Source organism: Barbatula barbatula, assembly GCF_947034865.1.
Source record: "Barbatula barbatula genome assembly, chromosome: 25".
In the NCBI taxonomy this organism is placed as follows: Eukaryota; Metazoa; Chordata; class Actinopteri; order Cypriniformes; family Nemacheilidae; genus Barbatula; species Barbatula barbatula.
In genome coordinates, this window is record NC_136788.1 from 14,266,556 (window position 1) to 14,289,388 (window position 22,833).

Below are 22,833 nucleotides of genomic sequence, written 5' to 3' on the forward strand. Positions count from 1 at the left end.
TCCTCACCTATCAACCTTACTTACAATACAGCTACCTGATGCATGCAGCCCCGGAGATAATTTATGGTAATTGATGGCCGGTTTTGCTGTGTGACCTGCAGCACTGTTCATGATAATTATGAGCTGTAGTAAAGACTAAGCCTGACTCACTGAATACATGCATAAAACTCAAATTAATGAGCTGATTCCATCAAATTGGATCCCCGTCACCTATGCTAAAGGATGTTTCTCAGACATCAGAGGAGGTCATAACAGTTCGGAGACTCTCATTACGTCACGGCATTTGATTAATGCCTTATCATGGAGGATCAGGCATGAGACTGTATATCAGTAGTTATGACAAGGGGAAACAGACACAGGACTATATCTTAACATTTGACGTTATTAAAACACGTAATGTGACTACAGGGGTGATAGTAGAATTAGAGAACTGAATACAGCACTATATTATTATATATAGTTTTGTTAACGAAACAAAGTCAGATGTGAGAAGAATGTGAAGAATTGGTTTTCGCTTGTCTTAATGGTGTGGATTCTTCATTGCCAGTGGGTGACAATGCACCATGTGTTTTGACTGCATTTGTTACATACTAGGTGTAAATATTGAAGTGGAGCAACCTCTCGTATGTGACATCGTATGATCAAAATGAATTGCTGTTGTATTACTATATAACAACATGCTTATTCACACACTTATTTTACAATGCTGTCAGTCTAGCAAATATTTTGTATAATGCCGCTGGTCATGCATATAAAAAATAAACATAAATACCAAGTTGATTTATATATACATATTGGTCAAAGGTTTAAGAACACTTTATAAAGATTTTGATCTCAGGATGTTTGCTTAAATTAAATTAGTTTCGTAGACAAAAATCTGTGCAAAAAAAGTATTATAGAAATATATTCCAAATATAAAAATTGTGGAACAAATATGAATAAGTAAAAGAGTAAACTTTTCACTGGTGGGACATGTATGTTATATGTTCGACGGGTTGGTTAGAGGACGCTAACATTTTCAAGATTTCTGTTTCAAATGGTTCGGAATCGAACACAAAATGATTGTAATAACAAAGCTTATAATGCTTAGCATCTTGAATTGTCTAGCAAGCAACTCGTCTTCAGTCACAAACAAACCAAGCTGTTCACTCAACCTCTTTAACAATCAATATCTTCAGTTTCTACCATCAATCCCAAACTGATTCGATCCAATCTCCAAATTGATCCAAATCTCACACCTGTATATTAAACATCAAACATATCTGAATATTTCCAATTGTGTTGTTTTGTGCAGCTTTTTACACTTATTTGTCACACTGTGTCACGAATGGACACTGTTTTTCCAATTTTTGACTTTCGGAGTGGTCTGGCGCTTCACAAAATAAATATGCACAAAAACTCAAAATTGTACTTTTAACAGTCCTTTGTTAAGTTTCTACAGTTAAGACACTACCAAGAATAGCCTTGAAGATTTTAAGTGCAGTTACAATATAATGACATACGCTTCAATTTTGCCCTCAAAGCAGCACAGAAAGGACCAAGTGGCATCATTTAAGAGGAAGTAATTGTTGTCATGGCAATAGCAGAAGTGGTGATAGCGCTAGCAATTAGCAGTGGATCCCTTTAAGGCCAATCCTTCAAAGAGAAACAATACTCATTAGCATGCATTATTACCCAACATTAGCTATTGATCTCCAAGTACTTAGTATGTTCTATAACTCACTTCCGAGCTCCGTCCAAAGCACTTTTCCTCCTGCTGTCTTTCTGCTCAGACGGGCGTTGCTACTACCATTTTTTTACTGTTCTTACTGTTACATCTTACTGTTCCTGAAGTTGAATTTCCTCCGAGTCTGACGTGACACTTTTAGAATCAGACGTGATCCTGCAAAGAGAATCTGAATTGTAATTGTCACGGCTGTTTCCAGTTAGCACCACTGTTCTTGGGGTCAGGGTTTGGGTGGTAAGCACTGCCCATTGAACGCCTGCAGATGGATGTCGTCTTTATACTAGCCGAGAGCAGAAAAGCATGAACCTTTATAGACTGTCATTCAAGTTTGTTTGGTCTGTCGAGTCTTTAACATGTTTGTCATATAAATATAAATGTTTGAATTGGGTGGAGGAGCAAATATGACAGAATTCCTTTAATTCAAATTTTATTTCATTCTTGGTTTTTACATGTATTGTTTCACATGGACCTTTACAAAAACATTTTGTATGTATTATAGATCTCATTGGTCTGTTCAATCAAATGGCATCTCTATGAGGATCAGACATTTTTAAAAATACCTACCGTGAATGCAGCAGGGTCGCTTGTATCAAAACAATTATGAAGGTATAACGGAACACCAAAAGTCGTAGTGCCTCTTCGCCCATCTCCCTCGCACCCAATAAAAGCAGGAGAATGTGGTGTTTGGAAATCGAAGCTCCAAAGAGAGCCGGGCTGAGAACCCCCGAGGGCTCCATGAAAAGCAAATGGAGAGGGGGGTCCGCGGACAGACGCGGCGGGGCGTATCCGAACCCACATCGACAGTGATGATTTTCCTTCTTTTGTGTGTAGATCACTGTTTATGTGTATCGATGCCTTCTGTCGCCAATGGTGATTGGTGAGAGCTGTATAGCTGCGAGCCTGAAAGGTTAACTGATTCTGTTGTTCCCCTTTTCTTTCTAAGACGCGCTCTGTTGTCTTTGATTTCATTTTAGCTTTTTTTCTCTCTATTGAACTGAAACATCACAAAACATAAAGGCAGACAAGACTAAGTGACAAACTAAATAAATAATCCGGAATACATAGCATGTTTACACATTTCTTGTGATTAAAAATAATGAAGTGCTCCAAATGAAAATCCCGTGCCAAAGACATGGCATTAAATGGAGCAATATCATAAATAGCTTAAAGATGTCTCCCAACAATAAACTGGAGTGAAAGAGATTATTGAAATAAAAGTAAAAATTAATTTTTAATTATAAGAATTTTTTATGTGAAAATAAAACAAAAATGTAAAGTATTTTCCAAATATAGAATGCAAGACAATTTCAATTTTAGGGGTGCCAGAAATATACTGTACCGTAAAATTACATGTTTTTCATGTTTGTCTTGAATATTTGCACGTTTTACAGTATTTCAAAAATATCTGAAAGCTGTTAAAAATAACAGTAAACTTACAGCTCTGTTACAAGTGTTCAAACAGTTCACATCAATCAAAAATATTGTTCTCTACAGGAGCCATGCTAAGTTTTTGGGTGACACAATTTTACCAGGAAACATACGGTTGTATTATTCCTGTCCCCATTTACCATTAAACTGGGGTAAAAGATAATATTTTAATAAATGTAAAGATAGTAGTAATTATTCTTTACAAGGAAGACCACAAAGTCAAAAGTAAAAGAAAGTGCTCTCATGAATCTTGTTGCACCAGGATACGTTTACAGATAACATTGTTTATGAGCGCCGTATATTCTTCCTATCCCAGTTCACCCCAAGGCTGAATTTTAAGTGGACAAACATGTTCGGCCACAACAGCTGTAGGTCACATGGGATGTCTTACAACAGTATTACTTGACCAGCCTAGCTAGTTTAACTCTCATGAAGTATGGCTTGAGGAGACACTCCTGTAGAGGGAAGGTAAGGTGCTTTACACAAGACCCCCGAGACCAGCAGCCAGGTCAACCAACTACAGCTGAAACCACTGTCTGGTCATGCAATAGGGACTTCTATCTGAAAGAGACCTAGCTTATAAGTAACTTTAGATTATGTCGGTTTTTGCATCCGATATGCAAGTTGCAAATATAAAATGGCATCGACCAGTCAAGAAATCTGTCTGGCATTTCAGAAAAACTGCTGAATGCGGACATTGATATGAGCTAGAACACTTACTCAGTGTTACAAAAAGTTCAGCTCTAATGCATTAAGGGCTTCTCGCCCATTTTGTGAAAATGTTGAAGTACCAGCCGTTTGGAAAATGTTGCAGCCACTACTACAATAATGTCGAGCTTGCTTGTTGAATCAGAAAGCTTGGCATTTCAAGACGGCCCAAATAACATTCTTCAATAATTGTAGAGTAAAATACGAAATTATACCAAAAATGGATTTGGTTATAGTAACATTTGTTAAAGAGGGCTCTAAAACGAAACTCTATTTCAAAGACTACTAGATGTTTTTTGAAAGTTTGCTCTTTCATAGTTTATGAGACATCTTAGTCATTTTCATTCAACAAGTAACTTACTATCGGATATATACATAGACAGTCAAAATAATGCAAAAGAAAGTTTCATGCAGTAGGAATGTTGCCAAATGTTTCCAAATCAGATTATGTAGGATTCATTTTAATATAATTGTAAAAAAAGTTTTGTAAAAATATTTTTCTTAAAAACATAAATAATGTATCTTGTTCAAAACAAAAATCAATAAAACAGCCAGAACAGCTAAAAAACATACGTACCTAGGGCTGGGAAGTTCTTCTAGTAAGCCTGTCATTTCAGATACAATTCCATTACCTACTCATTTTGATAGGGTTGGGAAAAAGGTGGGAAACAATCCCGGTTCTGTCCATAACTCTGACCTGCCCTGCTCCGATGAAGCACAAATGCCTCTCCGACGGCCCCCGGGGTTACAGAGCGTTGGCTGAAATGACCCGTCCTGTGGTTCTCCATGGACAAAAAGAGGTCAAAGGACAACAGTTAAGGATGTGGCGAGTGGAGGAAGCTGTCAGGCGGATCAGGAATTGTTTTGTTTTTCTATTTATATTTTCTGACTACCTCGTACCCAACACAACCTCTGAAGCTTTCCAAGACCGTTTTGCACAACCAGTTTTATTTAACCAGGCATTAAATACTTTTACTCCTAAATCTTTTAAGTAATTTAGAGACACCGTTTCAAACACCATATTAAATTATGATGGCAATAACTTGGGCATAAGGGATGTCAATTGTAAAATTAATCTATTGTGACTAACGCTTGATATAAAGTTAGCGAGAAGCACATTTGAATCACTTTTCAACCTTTAAGGAGGATGTGAAAATGTATAGCGTGACATGGCAGTACATCAACATTGTAGCATTATTATACAGAGTGGGGTGATGTCATAAAAAGGTGAAAAAAGTGGCAAGTTCTGGCACCGCTGTAGGACACATTTCTGTTTCTAACATGGATATGGTCTAGTTTTGGAAAGCAACACTTGGGCAAGAATGTAATGAGCCGGGATTTCATGTGTTGTGATTTACGAACTTACAGCCAAAATTTTACCACATTCAACTCCAAACCAATATTTAAAAAAAGCAACCAGATTTTGGATGAATCAACAATCCCAGGGTTTTTTCTACAATACCCAAACTGGGTACATTAGATGAAAATGTGTTTATGCAAACAAAAGTTCGTTTCTTAATTCTATTGTTTTGTGAAGTAACCATTTTGAAACAATTAAGTTATTATGATTAAAGATAAATGTATTGCAAAAGTTTTAATATTAATTTACTGTTCTATAATATTGAAGAGGCACTCAGAAGGATGTTTATTGCTTGCAGAGGTGTAAAATGGTAAAACTATTTGGGAAACACGGTCATAAAGCATTGACAGTAAACAACCAGTAGGATTTACTTTTATTGTGTGTAGTTTTTTGCACACAGATTTAAAAATATATATTTTATTAAAAAAACTTTAATTTACTGACACAAAAAGTTGATGTTTTCAGTGTAGTAAACTAAACTCAATTTGCTGGCCCTGGAGGCCTATATGCAATAGCCAGAATACATTTTAAAGATGTTTTATCCTTACTATTATGTGTTGATACATGAAGTACAATTTAAAAATAATTGTATTTAGGATTGGACTTCTGGGAAATGCTAAAAGAGTTACGGTAAAGAGCAGCAACCCCTCCGCCTCTGCCTGTTATGCCTCTGCCATGTTTATAATAATAATATTGGGGGACAGACTCATTTAAAGTAATATAATCATCTGGCTTTAGACATGTTTCTGTCAGAGTAAGCATGTCTATTTTATGATCTGTTATCTTATTGTTAACAAAAAGTGCTTTATTAGAGAGAGATCTAAAATTTAGCAATCCGAGTCGTAACAGTTGATAATCTGTATTCTGTTCATGTTTAATTAGTTTAACGTTAATTAAATTACCTTTCAGAGGTTTTACGCATTATTTAATATTTTCTAATCTGGGGGACAGACACAGTCTCTATTTTATGATGTTTGGGAGAAAGCACAACCATCTTGAAACTCATGGTAGATGTCTAAAAATCTCAAAACGGTTGAACTAAAACGTGTATATAATCCATAGAATCCACAGACTCATTGTAACTTGAATGAGCATTACATGTAAAATCTTTTTTCATCTAAAATTATTTCTAACAAGGAACAGACGATTGCGTTATAGCTTCTCCAGTCATGTACACATAATTGCACACATTTTCTATCTCTGTGTAAAAGCCCTTCAAAATCAACAACTATCAGCCGACCCCCAGACATTTGACAAGACGAAAACATGAAGGAAGAAACGCCAAAACTAAATCAAGAATCAGTTTCAGGATTTACACTTTACAAGCTTCCACAGTTGTGCACAAGGGTAAAACAATATCTGTTTGAACTTTGCTGACAGAACCCTTTTTATCTCATGTGGTGAGAGATCCATTTTGATATAAAGTTCAGCCAGTTTGGCTGACATTTATTGATCAATGCTGCTTTATTAAAATGTAGAGTGTCTCCTACTTACCATTACTAAAAGAGGGTTTATAAAGAACTATATGACATCAGAATTTATAAAGTAGACTCAGTCCCCTTTGGAATTATTTCTGTTGGCATTTATGGACATGATATGGCTTTGTTCTGACAGTCTTTTCAGAGAGGAGAAATATGAGGTCACGATCAGGGAGAGAATGTTGTCCTGCGGCTCGTGCCCGTGTTGTTCTGGGACTCGCTGAGGTTCCAAGGTTAAGCCCATTTATTAAGCCCAGGAGAGAGGGGTGTGTTGAAATCGTCATGTTGTTATGTCTGTTAAACACAAAAATAGTCTAAACATTATGCATTCTTAACAAGTAGCTGTTTTTTATCTTGGTTTGGAAAAATAGGACGAAATATGAGGGTGAATATATTATTATTATTTTTTGTTGTTTAACATTTTTAATTGCAGAAAGATATAAGAGCAGTGGTGTGGAAGTATATTGCAAGCCATATTTCACTTCTACAAACTTACTAGGTAATACTTGCAGTGCACAGATCTTGTGAAAACTGAATTTATTTAGAGTTGTTGATTTACACAGAAATAATAACTATTTTAGGATCTCATGAGTACACATTCAAAAACTTTCTCCTGAGAAGTCATTTTTGTACATGAAGGGTTTAGGCTAACAATGGAAAACAATACAAGTAATACCACTAGTTCGGTGTACAGATGGGATGGGTGCTAAAAACTTCTAAACCAATAAGGTAAAAGCTTGTGTTGGACAGTTTGATTTAATACCTCTTCTTGTCCTTTATTATTATGAATTTCAACTTTCAAAAAACTCATGAATTGTCACCCAGACATTATAAAGATTATTAAGTTTGATAAACTTTTTGCTGAATAATATTCTGCATCAATAATTTCAAAATCTACTTTGGGTTACAAAGGTTGTTGACTTCTGCTTCAATAAACACAGAAATTCAATGCACATGTGACACTCATAAGATTATTATTTTCAATGCAATCTGAAGGCAACTTGACTTTGTTTGCTTTTCCTACACAGCCTTTAACTTTTATCTATTTTCCTTTTTTATTTTTAAACACGATCTCTAGCAACTTTGAACTATTGAACAATTTTTCAACACAATCTCAAGGCCATGTGTTAACAACCTTACTATTTTCCTCAGGCAACTTTAAACAATTAAAAAAAATCAACACAATCTTGAGGCAATGTTATTTTCTAATACAATCTCAAAGCAATTTGTAACTACTGCAGTTTGCATTTTACTGATTGTGTTCCTCAGATTAAGTCTCTTGGCAGATCGCTGAGGCATGCTGGACGTGACTGCAGGCAGATGCTGGTAGAAGAGGTTATGATGGAGCTGTAAAGGATAAGTGCTGGACAAAATGCAGACCATAAAGAGAAACAAACCCAAATACGTCTCTTTGAAATGAAAAATGCTTCATCATTTAAAACAAAGATTTATGCTTTTAATTTTGTGTGTTCTCATCTGTAATGCACTGTTGTCATGGTGGAAGCGAAATGAGCAGATTCAGCACTTTACACAGCTGAGCAAGTAGACTGTCTGTTATCTGTGTGTATGCAACTATTCTTGTGAAGGGAACTTTTGAAAATGCAATGATACAAATACCATGATTCTTTGCTTTGAATTAAATAATATCAACAGGTTTGTGTGAAGGTTAGGTTTGGCAGCCCATGAGACAAAAACGTGTTGAAAGTTCTAAGAATAAACCAGCGAATTTTCATCACCCTCTACGCTGCTCGTCAAACGGTGGGAGACTCATTGAGTGATAGCAAGAAAGCCGAAAGGTGAAGTGCAGAACATTTCCGAACATCTGCCAAACAGAACCCACCTGAGCACCAAGAAAAATAACATGTCGGTGAGTTGATAATCACCTTGACCACTGCAGCAATTATTTTACAGAGTCTCTCAGTCTCAGCCCCCACAATTGTTCCTAACATCTCTTTCCTGTCGAGCACTCATTAGAATATCATTCGAGACTGTAGACTGTGACTTTACACAAGAGTCTGAATGGAATTCTACGAATCCACATGCTAATCTACAACATATGCGTTTGACTCATGTCTTGTTCTGTCAGGTTCAATCCAGACAGGTTACTCGGCATTGTACAGTAGTTTTACAGGTGCTCCACATTACCCCTTCTTTGGTCTGTCATTAACGCTTATCGTGATCTCCATCTCTCACTCTTCCTCATTCGCCTCCAGAAACCGAAACAGTGTCTCTCCATTTGCGTATTTCTCCCCCCGAATTTACAGTGGATTAAAAATGAAATCCTGGCCGCTAAAGTACATAAGCTTCTGCCTATTGTAGGCTTCTTGCTCATTTTGGTAATCCCTTTCTGACAGCTCGGCTCACGGCGTGGGTGTCCTCAAAGTTTCCATGTCCGTACCCTCCCACCCGCCACACTTATTGACATGGCTTACAAGTGCATTTTATACAAATCACTATTTTGCTCCAGCGCATGCACAATGGCCACAAACGTGTGTTTTGGGAAATCTGAACAAAACCAAATTTCACAATTAAGGGCGTCACATGTCGGACAAGAAGCACAGCGGGTTGTTGCATCTATGACAACCATATGGGCACATTCTGCATGGTCACCATAGTAGGAATGAACCCAAATGAAAACTGTTTAACAAACAGCATATTTCAATTACAATTACAGTTTATAATGTTAATTAGATTGTCTATGAGCCTATTATGGTTTCCAAGCAACACTTGAACTAAAATGTAATTGATATGCAGTGACAGATGTCTCTTTATATTTACCGCATTTTGTGTTTGAACATGACTCGCACACCAACATTCTACAATCTCATAAAACTACAAAACATACCATCAACGTCTACTTTGTTAAAATAATCTTTTGACCCTTTTCAACAGGAATCCTATTCAAAGCAAAGCTTAACATATTGAGCTGAGCGTCCCGCAGAGAAGATGTGATAAGAGATGGGTCTTGATTGAGGATTATTAATTATTATGAGTGTTCTTTACCCGGTCCACCTGCTGATAAACAGGCTCATATGAATGATAGAAGCGTTCAAGGTCATATGGATAACCAGCTTCATTTTCACCCACTCAGTTTACATATTTCCTTTCTTGGGCAGATGCTGCCAGGGGCATTATGATAGTGCCATCACAGCTCTGCCAGTTCCCATCAAGCACATAGTCGGCATCTGAGGCTCACCTTGACCTCCCGATGAGAAAAGAATGGATTCTGGCGTCTCTCCCAGAGTCTCACTCCTGTTCCGATTGCTAGCGTATGTATGGACCCGGCATATGTGCGGCAGTCAGATACAAATTGTGACAATCACCAAGCAGGTCTATTACGGACAGATTTACCACTACTGCGAAGCACAGCAGGTTGCTCAGAGCTACAGTTGTTGTGCCAACTGTGCTCCAAATACCTAATTGCAGAAACACCATCAATTGGCTGCTGTTACACAGACAAAGATGGTTTTTAAAAACCAGCAGACCTGGAAAACAAGACAACCGGGAACCGAAGAGAAAAACTAAACACATCCAAAGACAGTCCACAAAGCATACAGCGTGAGCAATTTGAAATTCACCGTACCAAAGGAATATACAGAATAAAAATTCAGTTGTCATTTACTAGCAGATGTACATCTGTATGATGTCTGCTAAAGATCTGGAAAGTAAAAACATCTGCTAAACATCGTAGAAAGAGCAGTTTTACTTCCATTTAAAACATCTTCCAGACGTCTTCTAGATGTCTATATGATGTCTCCGAGACGTATTTCAGATGTAAATGAAGACATCAAATGGACGTCTGTCAGATATTTGCGTGCTATCAGGTTTTCTTCTGCAGAACACATGGAACGATAGTTTGAGAAATGTCAGTTTAGTTTAGTGTCTATACAAAGACATTATTTTGTGTTATTAGCACAAAAATATGCTTGCACGGCAACACTTATGTAATATCTCAAGTTCGCAGCTCACGGTCGCAGCGTGGGTTCACCGCAGTCGGCCATGTTCAAACGGGCACCACAGCGCGCACGGCTAGCTCTCCCCGGCATCGTACAAGGCTTTAAACGCTGTTGGCGGTCTGCTCCAAAAAGGCCCTCATAAGGAGGGCCTTACAGCACCCATGTAATCCATTAACATCAAGCAAAGCAAACAAACCCACCAGGAGTTAAGCAAATGCGCGTTAGAAGATTGTGCGGGCTGGGGTTCTCCATTTGTATACTTGTTAGTAGACCCAAAGGATAGGGCTTAACAAAAAGAGTCGGTCTCAAAGTTAGCTCACATCTAATCTTAGATAAACACAGCGCTACAGGATTTTAATTAGAGTGGCTACAGGCCTACCGAGGGGCATTTTGATCCCATTCACTAATGACTACCTTTTTCCATTTTCTACTGTTTTTATCAAATACAGTTCAGAGAGCCTAAATTGATTGGTTGCATTGACCCCTCCCCACGTCCCCCTTGGCGTTAAATGGAGGGGTGGTTTCACTGCCCCACAAGCATTTAACAAATTTCTTCTCCAAAGCACCTGCGTTTGTACCAGACAGTTTTTCTGAAGCAAAGCATTTCCACAGAATTAAAAGTAGGTGAAGGGAAAAAACTAAATCGAAATATGTTTTTTAAAAGACCTGTACAATAGAACAAGTGATTGGAAGGCCTGCTTGAAAATAATTTTGCCTATTATGTTCAGTAAAACTGAAATGATAACACATTTCTCCCCAAAGCATTTGTGTGATTGTTAGTTATTTCTGAGCAAGCTTCACATTTATAACATTTATTAAGTAATATTCATAACATTTATACACGGTTTCGGACGCACGTACCCGGCATGAAGTTAATTTCCAATCTGGCAAGTGACTAATAACTAGTAATTTAATGTATATTAATATTAATGAAATAAACAATTTGTTAAATGGGTCGTGTGATAATCTACAGGCACTCTATTCTTTGCGCATGTGTACCGGAAGTTAAATTTGGGCCACAAGACGTGCATGCGCAGTAACGTATGGTTAAGTTGTTGCTTTGAAACCTTCTATAGTGTAAAATGATCTTTAAAGATGTTTTCTGTGACACAGGTGGCTTAACATATCTATCTGTGTAAATGAACCACTCCGCACACAAACTCCTGCCTCGGGCTAACAGTAAATGACTATTAGCGATGCATGATGACCTTGGCACAACATAAATGCTAAATAGCGCCATGTGGATACTCACGGATAGCTGGAGGGGGAACATTGTAAAAGACAGAAAAAATACACAAGTGTCATTCTTTCCTCTCGGTTCATCTTCCCCAAGCCCGCGGAGATGTCTGAATTACACTTTGTCATTACGTGTCAGCAAATATAATTAAAGTTTGGCGCGGAGCAAACGTCCGTGTGTCCCACTGTTGCAGTATATCTGACACGCTGAGGAGTCTGACCTCAGGCTATTAGCTCAAAATATCACCCTTCCATTTCCAACCATTAGCCAGTAAACATGTGTAAGTGACTAGAAGTGTATTCCAAACTTGTCTGCTGTCAAACAACCTCATGTTTGAGCGCTTCGGTTGGAGAACTTCAATATAGCTATAAGAATCTTGCTACACTACATTGTACACAGTAAATGTGTGGAGAAACAGTGTCAATCATAGAGCAAAACAGCCAAGTAGAGTTGCATAGGTTTATAGTTCACCCAAAAATGAATACATTTTTCTAAACAGCAGCGAAGGTACTCAGTAAAACAACATTTCACAGAACTTCAAAAACTCATTATGTGAAAGATCGCTACATCCCTTTTTGATTGAAATAATATAGAAAACCAATTGTTTTAATTTCTGTGGCCTTAGTCGAGTTTTCTTTTTTTGAGTTTCCAACAAAGCTTTTTTTTTTAAACAGAATATGCGACGTGTTCCCTGCTAAAATGAGGTCAGCTGTAACTTCATTTAGTTCAACTTTGTTATTGAATTCAGTAGTCAGTGATTCAAAACTATGCAAATGCTTGGCAATAACCATGTGTCACAGACAGGTTTAAAATGACCGCATTTATGAAAGCTGACATCTAAGTGATAATGAAAATTGCTGTTTTGATCAAGGAAAGTCAAAATGACTACGCTGTTCTTTTTGTAAATTTAATCACAACCGTTTTATAATCCTTTTTCCAATAAATGCTCTTAAATTTGTTTCAAAGTGTTTTTGTGATTTATTGCTGCAGAAACGGCAGTGAAAACATGATCAATCACGACGGTGGGTGCCTTTCTAATAGATATAGTTATGTGTTCAAACTTTAAGTTTGCGTGGCTATGTTTAGAATACAATACTAGCATTCCATTATGGGAAATTGCTTTTAGTCCAGCTACCTTTGTAAGTATTGCTAATCCGTGTGTTCAAAGTATAGAAAAGATTTGCATAGCATACTGTATACTAATTTATAAGCATGAACATGGCATCCATCATCAAGGCAGGTCTTTGACTTTGGTTTCTGCCCTTTATACCCACTTAGCCATTGCCATGGCCATTCTTTGCTTTGCTGAGCAGGTGACAGCTTGTTTCTGGAGTTTGCATGCTGTGGTTGCCTTGGACACACACCTGGACTGATAACGCTGCCGGCTTGTCACACAAGACCACTTCTGGCAAGAGTCACTCATCTGACTGGCCAAGCAGATAGAAATGTCTGTCTCCAAACATTTGTTCCCAGTCTAATAGGGATGGCGATAGGCACTCCGAGAACAGATTAGAATACTCCCGTCAGGCCAGGTTTGCCCCGAGCGATGTTCTCTGCCATAATGTCTTCACACTGCAAGGGCTTTATCAGCAGCGACCGTGGCGATTGGCAGTCCTTATGTTCACGTTTTCTGCGGGACCATTAAATCTTGGGCCATTTTGCAGTCAATTGTTTTCTCATTTGAACCCCGGCTCCGGAGTGTCTTTTTATCCCTTTAACTTGAGCGGGTCCTGGTGGTGTTGTCACGGTTTTCCATAAGCGTTTAATGCGGCCGCAGCGCATCGCCTCGCCAAAAACAAGCAAGCTGAAAGCTAGCAAGGCCTGCAAACATTTGCCAAGGGGCTCTTTCCAAGTCTGTGTCGCAGCCACCCGCCGCGCCAGGAATCTTGCCAGGATTTATGAAGCTCGGGATATGAACTCCAAACAATGCCATCTGAGGGCAGCCTAGGAGAACGTAGATGAAAAGCCATTCGCCGTGAACTTGTGATGCACATTTAAGCACTGAAGATCAGACTTTGTCCCTGATGGAGAACAATAGTGAGGGGTTTTAAACCCTTTGGTGGCGTTGCACAGAGCCAAGATGTTTTTCAGGTCCCGAGGCTGTTCATCTGAAGAGTGGAGAGAAATAGATTAGGGAATGAATAAAATTTTGAATGGAAGAAAAAATTTGGGGATTATGACGCAGTGTAAAACCAATGCTCGGTTTTATTGGTCGGTTGGTATGTACGGCATTTGTGTGTATGCAAATGCAAAGATGCGAGACCTGGTTTAAAAAAAATATGTTTTCTGGCAAAAAAATGAAAACAAAACTATCAGGGAGGGGTTTAAACAACGCCGGGGGAGTGGTGCAGTCAGCTTTGAGCTTCGCTTTGAGATTTGTCACCTCCGTAAACCAATTTCATGCCTAACAAATATACAAATATTTATTTCTCCAGCTAATTTCTTTGAATATCTGGGAGATTTGCTTTATCCCGGACTTTGGAAATATCTTAAAAGAGAGAGTCTGTGTAAGGAAAGAAAGAAGAAATTAAAATACGGTGCCAACAGAAAGCGAAAACAAGCTTTTTTCATTCACTGAGCTAATCTGTATTACAATAACAGTTCATTTCAGATGTATTTATTTAGATGAGCTGTATTTACATGTATTTATTCATTTATGGAGAAATCACATTTGAGGATAAAGTAATGATGTATGGACTTTAACAGTTTGATCCCATGGTGGCTACAAGTATACTGTATACCAGTAATCTCAACTGGTTTTGCCTTGGGATCCAAATTACAGTAGGCATCAATACATTTGGCAAATGGTTTTATCTTGAGCTTCTTCCACAAAAATGGAAATACCCAACTGTTGGGTTGTAAAGAATCCACCCCATTGTGGGGTCAAATATAAACCAAAAATGTAACCAGACGGCTGGGCTCGTACCTTTAGATCCAACGCAGTGTTCAGGACAATACCTTTTTAAAGTCTTATTGGCATTTTATTTTCTGTATATTTTCATTTCATATTTTGTTTTCACGATTTTGGCTTTCCCCCTTTTCAGAACAGAAACCCACTTAAAGGTCACAAACTCCATATTTTTTTACTTTAAAAATGGTATAAGCACTCTGTTAATAGTCACAAATTCCAGGACTATCTGTGCTTACAAGCAGGGACGTTCTTGAAGCTACAGTGTTTCATCTACATTGCAATAAGGTTTACACCAACAACATCACAAGCGATCGGCAGAACGATGAGGTGCATCGATTTTCCCGTAATTGCTACATTCCAAGTTTCTGAAACCCACGCAGAGAGTGGATGTTTTTGAGGAAATAATGGATAAATGCTATTTGCATTTCTTTGTTTGTTAAAGAAAGGGTAATTAGGTTAGAGAGAGCGAAGACGACGCATCTGGCGCTGAACAAGACTGTGTCTGTGATTAGTTGCCAAGAGGGTCCCCAGATGGCATCTATTACCTGCGTGCATTAATTAAAGATCCAAGCGCGGGGCCCCATTAAAGCTCAGAGTGGCCCTGAGGACACACATTTGAGCATGCGTTCTGGAGATCTGAACTTCCATGGAAGCTGTTTTTGAATACATACTGGAATAGAAGAAAAGAAGTGATAAAACAAAGGCGGGACCATAAGGCAGTGTTTTGAGCACAATGCTTTAAACACACCGCTGTACTTTCAGACATTGGGGAAGGTTGAAAGGCACCTTCAAAGTTGTGCGTGCACATATATTCGTTTTGCACGATGCTGGCCTAAATGTTCACAAATGAACAAATTATCTGACCTGTGTTTATTTGACACCATCAAGGACAAATAACATAAATAACCAATGAGAAATTAAATGAAAATTCATTAAAATTCATTCATTTTTGGCTACAGTTAATGCCCAAATGTTTTTTATAAAAATGACAAGTTTTGTCATGGTTAATATAATGAAGATTACTTGATGACACTAACACCGTGTCTACACCGGACGCCACAGGCGCAACATGACAACCTGCTTGTTCTTAGTGGGTTTGTCGCGTCCCGCCGAATCCAGTGAGGACAAAATGTAAAATTAGAATGGGTTCTAATGTATTTCTGATATCTTTTGTCGTGTAGCCTCGCGCCGGACGCGTCAGTTTGATACGAAGTGGTACCTTCAGCACAAGGATGCTCTCAAAGATGAAGTTGACCTTCAAGCTCCACATCTTATTTAAAAACACTTTCAAAAGTGTGTGTCTGCTTTGTTTCGGAAAGGAAAGAGTTCTTTAAAATCACCTGAAGCTCAATTTGGAATGGATCACTCAACTGCATCTTCTTTTGTTCTAAGGCCTTTAAGGTTTCATTTACCTCAAGTGCTCTACAAACTAACCTTTATCAACCTTTATGTTTATCAGCATAGATTCGGTACATCAGCCGCATTTTAGAAAGGATGCCGATGTTGTTCTTTGCTCTTGGCACAACGCAATCTTTCCGCATTGTGTGGGCACACTTTTGTCATCTCTTAATCTCTCCTGCCACTTGTGTTCCTGCTGAGGAAATAAACACGTGTATCATGCATGACTTTACATTTATCTTGCCATCATAGAAAATAATACCTACATTTATCACACTCACGTGAAGGGGTCGCTCATGATGAAAATGAAACGTGGTGTCGAAACCTTGATAGAAATGGCAGCAATATTTTTCTACTGACAAAATGTGGTCGGATTTGATTAAGCAAGATTTGATATTGCTATACTAATAGAAAACGCTGCTGTGATGAGATTTGAACTGCAAACAAAGTGTCAAATACCGAAGACTGAATCTAAGATTTTTATAATGCTGAATTAAAAATGAAAAATACATATTTTATGTTACTGTATATCCTGCTGCGATGAAAAATAATGAAAGACTAATTCATTCTCAACTCTTAGGTTACAGCACATGACACATGTGCTGAGAACTATATCGTATTATTAGATTTTTTAAAGCATATTTATGTTTATAGCTGAAGGTTAGATGTGTGCAACTTGAAACAACACTTTTTGCGATATTAAAATATGAGCTGCAGACTTGAGTATTCCTGTATTTAACAGCTTCAGGTAATGACTGGATTTTTGTGTGATTTTTTGTTTAGAAAGACAATAAACTAAACAATCTTTTTATGTCAATGTGATGTGTGTGTGTGTTCTACAGAACACACAGCTGTTAAGCCAAAGATAACAAATCGTCCCAGCAGAGGTAACACACATTGGGGGACGGTAGCATTCATTTGCTAATTCCTCATCTTATTTCCACCATGCACACCTCGGTTTTCTTCTTCTTCCCTGTCTTTGTGCAAATAATATATCTTGTTTTTTTGTCAATGAGGAAACAAATGAAATATGGAAATTTCATAAACACTTTTTGAAGCTGTCCGGTAACAGTGGGTTTCCGCCCATTCCTGTGTGACAGGAAGTGAAAAGACGGTGGGAGGTGGACAACATCCAGCAGCTCTCGCCCGAAAAAAGCTGTCGCTCTGCTCCATGTGTCTGTCTCCCTCGCATGAGGAAAATGAGATTATTTTTGACAATGACTGATGGGCCGGCCATGAATACATTTGTTACCGAGAATGAAAATCCCTGTTAAATCTCATTTTAATGAGCAATGCAGACGGCGGACATTGAATTTTTGTTCGGTGGAAGAGTCATCTTTGTGTCGCTGCTTAAATATTCTAAACTCGTTCAACATTCATGTTTTCGGGGCGATGTGAGGAACGGTACGCTTGGAAGTTGATCAAATCTTGGGGTATGATATGTTTCTAGGTATGATAAATCTTGCAAAAGTTATTAAACCATTATTTACATTACCATATCATTTGGTCTGAAGCAAAGTTGTTTACACTTTTAAAAATAAAGGTGCTTCATGACGCCATAGAAGAACTTTTTTTGTCTAAATGGGTCCACAAATAACTTTTAACATCCTTTCTGTTTCACAAAAGGTTCTTTCTAGGTAAAAATGGGTTCTTCAGATTTTAAAAAGGTAAGAAAGAGATGGTTCTTTAATGAGCATTTGACTGAATAGTTCTATGTGGAACCAAAAACGTTTTTTCTATGACATCATTGCAAAGAACCTTTGAAGCATCATTCCAGCAGTGTCATTTTAAAATATCTTAGCTTTTAAAATCATCTTGAGACCCTTGTAAAGTTCTATTTCGCTCAGCTCCGTCTTAATGTTTCTGAACACAAGACTTTGTCCTATGTGAGCCCCCATTACTGTAGGCCAGAGCTCAGAAAGATTTCTGTCTGCCCCGGATTTCTCGCGTGTGGCCCGACGTCCGCCAAAGATGATTGTTCTGATCCCTTTTTTTTCCTCTGCTCACCCCAGTGCATCCCTCTCTCCCTCTGGAGGCGTGGCCTTCCCCCCTATCTCGAACTGACAAACATCAGCAGCATCAAGTTCCCAATGGATGACAAGCCAATCCATCTCCACCCCACAGCAGCCCTTAAAACAAGCCCTGTCATCATTCTGCGCCCTCCGCCAAGGGGAATGAAGATGAGAACGTGGAAGCGTTTCATACGTGCTGTCGGCAAATTGCAGACAGATGTCGACTGTAAAATCTCACCTTTCTGTTAATGTAAAAAACCTTCAAGAAATACGTGACTCAATCGGCCAACTCCCAAAAATGTCATTTGTTTATTTGGCAGCATTCGCGAAGTAAGTATTTGGTAGTGAGTGTAGTTGTTACCTTGATACAGAACTCGCAGGGAGCATCTCAACTTTTCTCTAACAAGATTAAACACCAGGAGTTTATGTCTTTTCCACAAGCTTTCAGCCGCAGAAAATAAGGTCACCTTCCTGGCAGTTCATTGCTAGAGAACTTCACATTTGCTCTCTGTTTGTCTGTCCCACTGCATCCAGATTCAATATCACTTTCGCACACATCCGTTATCAAGCTTCCACAACACTGAAACGCACACACATTACACACAAGGAGCATGTGCAGTGGACAGGTTAACAAATACAAACAGCATCATTTAAAAAAAGATAATCAATAACCTCCTCCGGTCATGGGGCAAAAAAGGGTCCCTGGTCGGATCTTATCCTGACAGTGTTTCATCTTGTGGCTACCATCCAAATGGATATTTTTCAGCTATCCCTCAAAGAGTGCCCCATTATAACTAGATTTCTCTTTCTCCGTAAGGCATTCGTCTTATTGCGCGAGGGCCGAGGTTTTTCCGCACCCGCCTTGATCTCATGAGACGGAATGTAAAACATTGCAGAGGAGTTGAGGAAATAATAAATACATATCTCTGCCTATATGGTAAATATTTGGACCTTTTTGAAGGGTGCTGTATGTGAATATTAAATTTATTTAACATATACTGTATATAAATTGAATATAACTCTGTATATAAACATTTAAACATAAATTAGGCCTATATGTATTTATTAATTATTTATTACAATTCTAGAATTGTATTTAATTGTATTTATTTACACTCTAAGAAGCATTGGGTCAGAAATGGACAAACCCAACTGTTGGGTTAAATATTCGACCCAAAAACTATCCAACATAGATTCATTTAAAACCCGACGTTTGGGTTTGTCCACTTTGACCCGGCATTGGGTTGGAATGACCCAACGTTTTGTTAAAAGTGTATATATTTCAATCTCGAAACACGTACAGCGCTCCAAGTGATCGATTTAAATACCAACAAAACCACCACAATAAAACAAGACTAGAAAACACCAATACACAAACACAGTCTCTATAAAAGGACTCTAAAACCATTTTACTATGATCAGAGAAAGAAGAGGCGTTTTGCATCATAAATAAACTGTAAGAATAAGCGTACAAATAAGCATCTTTCTCTATTTGCATAAGAGGAGATTTCTTCCATTGTTTAAAACGGTACAGTAGGTGGACCTTCTCAAAGAAACGGCACTTTTCTTTACACATGTTCCACTTTCAATAATCCTCTTGAGAACTTTTCACCTTCATCTCATTATATGTGTTGCCTTTCATTTCTTCTCTAATAATTTGATGTTCTGCAGTATAATAACGGCAGGTGAGTGACTCAATTAGCAGGTTATGCAAACTCACTGTGTCAAATTCAAATGAATCCATGCTGTATATGGATCAACCATCGATGGCATGAAATAGCGGACGGGCGGACTAAAAGCCCATCTCTTATTTGCCGTCTTAATGTGAGTTCTGAAACATTTTATAGCGTGATGGACCCTTTGATAAGAAGTCTCTTAATGGTCCTGATCCATCTGAAGACAAAGCGAGCATCTATTTAATTGCTTTTGTAGATTTCAGATACTAATGAATGACAAGTGGTTTTATTACAAGGATTTTAAGAAAATTACTCTACTATTTTATGATGTTACCTTTACATGTCCCCTTAGCAGGATCCATTCTCTTTTCTAAAAAAGCTAAGCGCTCTTCAACATTTGGGATGAGCGGTGGAACGCAGTGACATGCCAAGGTAAAGGCCGATTCGCACCAAAGAATGATAACTACGGTTTCAGAAATTATTATAAATTTATAGTGAAGCCAACACTACAAGTATAACAATAAAGAGGATAATATTGTAGGGATCGCTTCCAAAGCAATTTTTTTCAGCTTATGACAGGTGTTTTGAATTTAAAGAGGTTGTGCATTTAAAATCCTCTTGACTTCAAATTAATTGTTATATAATTGTAATATAACATGGACCATTGAATGGACCATTGAAATGCTATACGTGTCCTTAAGATTCACCTTAGAAATGTACCTTTATTCTCGTTGGTGTGCGAGAAATAAAACATTAGCTGACGCATTCGTAACACAGTGTCGGCTGGCAAGATTTCCCTCCTGTTGAGAGTGTTAAACACAACGCCTGCAGATTCAATCACACGTGGCGTTGTTCCAAAATGTCTTTTATCAGGGATCAAGCTGTCTGTGGCCACTCCCAACCCCCCGGCCTTCACTCCATGCCAAATGCTATTTGCAAATATCAGTGCTTTAGGAGTTATAGACACTGCGTGCAATGTTTTGAAAAAATGACGGATTGTATTCTGAAGATTTCAGAGAAGCCGGAGTCGTCTGGGACCAAATACATTTATTTCATAACTTTTTTTTATTGACACATTTAGGCTATTAATGCGTCTATACATGTTCAGCCTATACAATCAAATTAAAATATAATGGTCTATATCTGAAAGCTCAAATGATATAAAATGTGCAGTGTTAAGAAAAGCTCCAAAAAAAGAAATAAATAAAATCTACAAATAAATACAGATAAATGTGACGCCCCTCTTGTGAAAAGGCTGTTGTGGTCATTAAAAAAATGCTCATCGATCTGAAGCATCTGTTGTGTGGGCTCTGACCCTCTGCCCTCCCGCAACAGCATATTTGCTCTTTATGAAAATAAATTCATTACAGTCTTGATTCATTAGCGGACACAACTAATTGTTTTCCCACTCACAGCGACAGGAAGGATGATGAGGATGAGGGTATTCATCAAACTTCAAATTACCAGGAGCCAAAGGGAGTGAAGCCAGGTGAGAAATGAGAGATTTATAGACGCCTCTGATTTACATCCACCTCAGCATTTGTTGATCATTTCTAGGTTGTTCACAGGAAGAAAATTATGCAGACCATCATTTCAGCACACTTGGAGGCGTTTAATATTTTGGAATGTCATTTTGATACACTACCATCTTAATGAATGTGGAACATAGTGACCCATTTAAATTACACATTGTGTATTTGGTCATCATTAGATTACTTTTTGGAAGGGTTTGGAAGTCTGTTACTTATCTATTCGAAATTGTTCCCCTTTATCATCGAAATAGTCTCACATACAGTACATCTTTGGAAAAAATAAGACCACTCCAAAATTAACTTCTGTTTTTCGGAATTTACTTTTTCCAAGTGTGTGTTTAGGTAAAATTATTTATGTTTAATTCTCCCAATTTCCAATTGAAAATGTTATTTTGTATGTGCAATCATTGCGGAAAATGAAAACACAACTAAATAAGTTTATGCGATGTTTGCAGATTTTGAATACTTCATAGTCATGTATAACAACATAATGTTTTACATGTGTTTTAGCAACAGTTAAAAAATTAATAATTGATTGGATAATCCAGATTTTTATCACAACTTTCGCATGTCTTTGCATTCTTTCCATTTTTCACAGTGTTGGTGGGTGACTTTATGTCATTCCTGAGGTTTCCGTTTATTAAAATTCAACAAAAACTGTGGAATTGCCACAAGAAATGTTGATCAAGGGCAAAAAATGGAGTGTATATTATTATTACAGCAAACCTGTTTATTAGTACTATTATCATGCAGTCCCATGAAAAAAAACATCCTATTAATATAAAACATAACAGGTCAAGTGTATAGGCTACTTATAAAATAGCTAAATTTGTTTCAAGAGGGTTAGCAATTCCAAAAACACTTTAATTGTTTGCAAGCTGTGACCTTTTTATGACTTAAGCAAGAACGACATTTGCCGTTTTTACAAAAGAAATAAGGAAAAATATACTTTTAATTGCTCTAACATAAGAAAAAAGTCACAATTCTGCTCCAACCCTTACAGGGTTAAATCCAATTTAGAGACCAAATTGAATCACTGTAATGACATGACTACATCCCATTACCCCAACGCTCTACACATTGTGTCGCCCACAAAGGAAGCCGTAGTACAGTGATGCTAATACAAACTGTCAACGCCGTGGTGTCAGAGCCAGATGATAATATTTCCCAGAGGGTTTTGTCACCTCCTGCTGTCACGAGCCCTACTCGCGAAAAGATCAATGTCCATAATATGATATCCCATGAGACTTTGGCGCCCCGCGATGTGCACGTGCTGCAGAAATTCACCGGCTCTTAAACGCTGCAATTCCCGAGACATTTTCACTTCAAGGGACATGAGTGGAAACATAGATAGATTTTATCGCTGGTAATCATCGCTCTTGTCCTAACATTTTCAAGGGCTTCTCTTCGT